Consider the following 5924-nt stretch of genomic DNA (forward strand, 5'->3'; position numbering starts at 1 on the left):
TTTCATTTTGCAACAGTTCATAATTTGTCAAGTTAAGAATTTAGGTTCACATTGCCAAACTATTTGGTGATGACATTGATTTTAAAAAAGAAATTTAATTGTAATAAACGTCATCACAGTTAAACTCCACTAATTCTCGAGCATTCATAAAACTTTTAAGACAAATTATGAAATATCATACGTAAGTAATAATGTAGCAGAATTTTTGCAACAAGATGGCATCTTAAACCAAAATGATAAATTCTCTTTTAAAAAATGACATTTTTTAAGAACAACAAAATACATGAATTTTTAAGTAAAAAATATGTATTTTCAACAAAAACTGGAATAATTGAATCCACATCCAAAACATATTAGACTAGTTGCACTTTCAATAAAAGGAATTAATTTTAACGTCATTTTGATTTTTTTTATTCTGATACCATATTCGGAATTAGAAACCCAAAAAACTTTTTTGTACCAAGGTCTATGTTAATCGAAACAGTATAAGCTTATTTATTTTACATTACGCATATTGAGTCCAACGTACTCTTAGCTCCTTTTTTTTTACGAAATGTGCGTTGTATACTGTCAACGAGCTAAACTCATTGATTTTTGAAAATTCATAATACTTATAAGAAAATTTATGACATCATATGTAACCAATAGTGCGGCTGAATTTTTGCAACAAGATAGAATCTTAGAGGCTTATGTGATCTACACTTAATCACGATAATATGGTTTCTGAACAATACTCGCATTCATCATATGAAAGATAATCATTACTAATTGTAAGTCTCAATTCACATACGCACTCTCACGTATTGATTCCAATATAGTTTCATGCATTCTTATGTCGATAAGGTCAAAACCATTCATTCATAACAAGAGAAAGCATAAATAGAACCATGAGCCAAAAACTATATGAAATTCGATCCTGATTTTTATATTGTACATAAATATATTTATGTCTATATTAAAAATACCGTCGAAGATTTTATCTATAACACAGACAGACAAAAACATTTTGCGAAGCCAAAAACGTGATCTATATATCTTTGTAGCAGAGTTCCAAAATAGTCAAAACCTGCATTGATTGGAATTTTATACTTACCAATGTTTTTTATTCGAGTTTGAATTTTTAGTTTAGGTCAAATTATCCCTACTTGGCCACCATCAATCGAAAGTCGTTTTTCGCTCTAAAATGAATATTTTAATAGACTAATGTTCGAAAATATTTCTCAGGATTTGGTCGCAAAAAAATTTTATTGCAAAAGTTATTACCAATGAAAATTTAATCTTGAAACATCAACATTTTTCTCGTGAATGGTAAACGTATTTTTATGGTTACTACTTAAAATTTTTTGTTTAAAAACGTACATTACAGACATCTTTAATCTGAATATAAACACATGGAATTAATTTTAAAAATACCAAATTATTTATGATCAAGTTACTCTTAATTTAAAAGAATAGTAATTACTATTCTTTTCAATAGACTGATTTGCAATTTCCTTTGAGCTCTCGCGCGTTGCCTCGCACTAAAGAATGTACATCCCGTGACATAATAAAAACTACTTTGTATTTTTCTTTTAAAAATTGCATTTGTAAAAACAAATGCAATATTTTTATATTCTGAAGGAAGATTTCTGGAATGTAAGTTTTTAAACAAAAATTTCAACGTGAGAATTGTCAAAATCCACTTAGCCGTTCAAGAGAAAGATGTTGATTATGTTATAATATTAAATTTCAATTGTTATTAACTTTAAAAAAAATTTGTTTGCGACCAAAACCTATTAAATTAAAAAATTAATTTTACAGCGTCAGAAAATACTTTCGATTTATGTTGGCCTACTTGGGATAATTTGACCTAAACTAAAAATTTAAACTCGAATACCAATCAATATAGATTTTGACTGATAGATCAATCCTAAAATGATTTATAGGTCATTTTTTTGGATTCGCGAAATGGTCTTTTTTCTTTCTGTGCGATTACTAAATCAAATAAGAATTTACAATCAAGTAACGATAAAACCCTTTTATTAACAGTATAAGTATGTTGGAACTTTAAACAATGCTTTTGAATATGAAAGAAATTTTCTCAAGCTTGAATTTTCCATGATCGGACGAAATGTTCGAAACACATTTCGAGATTATACGTTTGCGGTCTACCGCGATACGCAGAGGTATGCAAATATTTGTTTTAGAACCAGAATTCATAGTCATTTAAATGGATATAAACATAAAAGCTCTATAATTCCAGAGTGTAGTTCAACTCAGTAATTATACGTGCAGTTTCACGCCAGCTGAATTCTAAGCATAGAAATTTGTGGAGTTAATCTTCTTCGACTTTTTTCCCTAAATTACTGATAACTGTCTTCAGAATATTTATAGTGATTAAGAACAATATTTAAAAGAATAGCTAAAAATTTGCATAATGAAATGTATCAGGCTTTAATTTTTTATGAATCATAATGATAATAATGGCACAGATTGTTAGGCGCCCGGACTTCATGTTAGAGGGTCGGGGTTCGATCCCTGCGCCGATACCTCTAGAAATTTTTCTAACTGACTTTATCGAGGTTCTGGCTTTACCTGATTTATCAAATTAGACGCACTGCTCTTGTGAAATCACTTGATTTCAAAACAAAAATGTGTCCGTGACTTATTACACAGCAAAAAAAAATCAATTTTGTTGCAGAGCATTTTGCTCCAACGATCATTTGACTCTCGAGATCATAATGATCTATCAATTCGGATCAATTTGATTTTGTTTTTGGTTCATTTGTGAGACCAAACAAAATGGCCGCCAGTTATTGGCGCCAGTGTCATAAAGACATAACCTAAAAATTGTATTCAACCGCGCGCAAGTGTCAACTACACTTAACAGTTAGTATTTTCTAATATTAGATTTCGTTTTTTTTAACTTTTCAAATACATTGCACGATTAGAAACCATAAAAAGCTTTTATTAGAGCTAAAATTTTCTAAGAACGTCAGCCATCTTGGTTTGACTTCATACATGATCCCGAATCAGATCATTATGATCTCAAAAGTCGTTTTTTCACTCCGTTCGATCAAAATTCTCTTGAATTCAATGTCATTTTTGTTGCATATCAAAATTATATTGATTCCCGTATTATTTTAACACTTTTTTTACTGCGTGGATAAAAACCCATCACAATGTTTTCTAAGAGATTGCTTGAATGCTGGACGACTTATTATTATTTATAACTTAGAGTCTTAGAATCAAGTCAATAAGTCGTTCATTCAAACAACCCCTTAGCAACCATTGTTATGGGTTTTATTCAAGCAGTAAAAAAGAGTGTTTAAAATGATACCGGAATCAATATCATTTTGATATGCAACAAAAAAAATACCGAATTAAAGTTGATCGGCCGGATTAAATAACCGACTTTTGAGATCATGATGACCTGATTCGGGATCATTTATGAAGTTAAAATAATATGGCTGATGTTCTTAGAGTACTATAGCTCATATACAAGATTTTTATGGTTTCACCTGTCAAGTGTAGTTGTCCCTTGCGTGCGGTTAGATAAAATTTTTAGATTATGTCGTTATGACACCGCCAGCAAAATGCTCTGCACCAAAATTGATCCTTTCTTTTACTAGCAAGTGACAAGATAGAGAAAGAAGGGGGGAGGGGAGTGGGTTGGGGAAGAGGAAAGAATTTCGAGGGAGTAAATTAGTGAGGAAAGGGGATTAGGGATGGTGTGATGAATAGAGGAGTGGAGGTTAGCGATCATCAATGATAAAAGGGAATTTTAGGGATAAGCGAAGTGGGTTGTCGAAAAAAAGGTTTTTGGTAAGTAGAGTCAATTAAAGAGGAAGTCAGGCGTGAAAGGGAGTTTAAGGAATAAAGAAAATTAATTGGTAAGGAAAAAGGGGTCAGAGATGAGACGCAGAACTAGATAAGCAGAAGAAGGTTAAGTGAAATTTTCGGGAAAAAGGGAAAGGTTTGGCGATGGAGAGGGTTGAGAGAAAGGGAAAAGATAAAAATAAATAGTGAAAGGGATATTTAGGGATACAGGAAGTTAATTGGAAGTGGCAGAGGTATAAATTATCTATTTTAAGTGTGGAAATTGGTTGGGAGAAAGAGATTAGGGACCAGTTGCAGAAGTGAGGAGAGTCAGTTGGAGGAGAAGTCAGAGGTGAGATGGAGGGAAAGGAATAATGAAAGTCATGTGGTAGGAGAAAAGTTGTGAAGTGTGAGGGGCATGAATAAATGAGAAGAAGTTGGCGGGGAAAGCAATGTTAAAAGAGAAGTTTAGGAATATAGAAAGTCAATTGGCTAGGGAAATTGTTTATTTAGGGTGACGACTAGTTGAGAGAAAATGGAAGATGAATATGGATATGCAAATTTAGTGGTAAAAGTGAACAATTTGGGGTGATGAGCGGACGCAACTGCACGTAAAATCAATGGTAGAAGGGAGGTTTAGGGATGCAGGGAGTTTATTGTCGAGGGAAAGGTGTATAAAGTATCTAGTTTTGGTAAGCAAAGGTCTTTGGAGGTAAATACAAAGGTTAAAGTTAGGGGCCTGATGAAGAAAGATTGTGATAAGATAGGGGATAGGGTGAGGATCAGGGATGAAAAAATGAAAAAACAATGGTGAAAGAGCTGCTTAAAGATACAGCGAATAAATTGGTAAAGGGAATGAGTTAGGATTGGAGCGAGGAGTAGGGGAGAGGAAATGGAAAGTTAAAAATGATAGTTAATTTTAGTGATAAGGGTAGTAGGTTGATAAAAAGGGGGGGGGGGGTATGGTGTATCTGATTTTAGTGCGAAAAGACGATTAGAGAGGAAGTCAGAAGAAACAGAGTGAAAGTGATAAAGGGAGGTGAGGTCAGGTTTTGAGCGCCGTAGTAGATGAACAGAGGACATTGGTTGGCATATAAAGGGTGTAAGGGAAGTTTAAGAATACAGGGAACAGATAGGAGGTAAGGAGTGTGGATAAGAGTTGAAAATTCATCGACAAAGAGGAAGATTAAGGATGAATGGAGGCGAATAGTTAGGAGATGTGTATGAAGTATTTGGTTTTGATAAGAAAAGGTGATTAGAGGGGAAGTCACGGGTAAGGTGGAGGGGTGATAAAGAAAGTGAATTTGTGAGGGGAAAGTAGTCAGAGGTGCCGCATAGGATACGATAAGGAGAGGAAGTTAGTGAGAAGATCAATTCTGAAATGAAAGTTCACGGTTACAGTAAGTGGATTGACGAGCAAAAGGATTAGGAATGGCATGAAGAGCAGGGAGAGTAAATTGTATTTCAGAGGCAAAAGGTAAGTTAATATATACAGCTAGTATATTTGTGAGGAGAATCGGTTAATGATAGGTTGAGAAGTAGCGAAGGGGTAATTGAAAATCAATTGTGAAAGGGAAAATTAGGAATACTGGAAGTATATTAGCTCGGGGAAGGGTTTGAGGTTGGAATGATAAGCAGAGAAGAGGTGGTGGAAAGATAGTAAGGCGGACAATAGTAATGAGGGTGAGAAAAGATAATGGAGGAGTAGAGAGAGGACTAAAGAGGAGGTAAGAGTAGAAAATGAAGAGGAGTTATAAAAGGGGGTAGGGTGATACGAGAGGTTGTGGAAGATAGTGAAAAGTAAAAACGTGATAATAAATATAAAATGTAAAAATTTTATTAGGATGTTCACCTACGAAACCCTTCTTGAACGGTGCTTTTCACCCACTTGACGAACTAATTAAATACACAGCCACACAAAAAAAGTGTGCTGATCTGGTAACCAGACACGCGTATTCCTATGGATTTTGGGACGCTGAATTCAAATTCGGTATCAAAAATCACCCATCACGTCATGGTTGAGTCCTAACCTCAAAAAATGACGAAAAATCATGCACTGAGGCAAATAAATTTCAAAATAATGCCAGTGATGCAAATTTTCACTTCAAAAACATGTCGACAACTGT

Source organism: Belonocnema kinseyi, chromosome 3 (genome assembly GCF_010883055.1).
Source record: "Belonocnema kinseyi isolate 2016_QV_RU_SX_M_011 chromosome 3, B_treatae_v1, whole genome shotgun sequence".
Lineage (NCBI taxonomy): Eukaryota > Metazoa > Arthropoda > Insecta > Hymenoptera > Cynipidae > Belonocnema > Belonocnema kinseyi.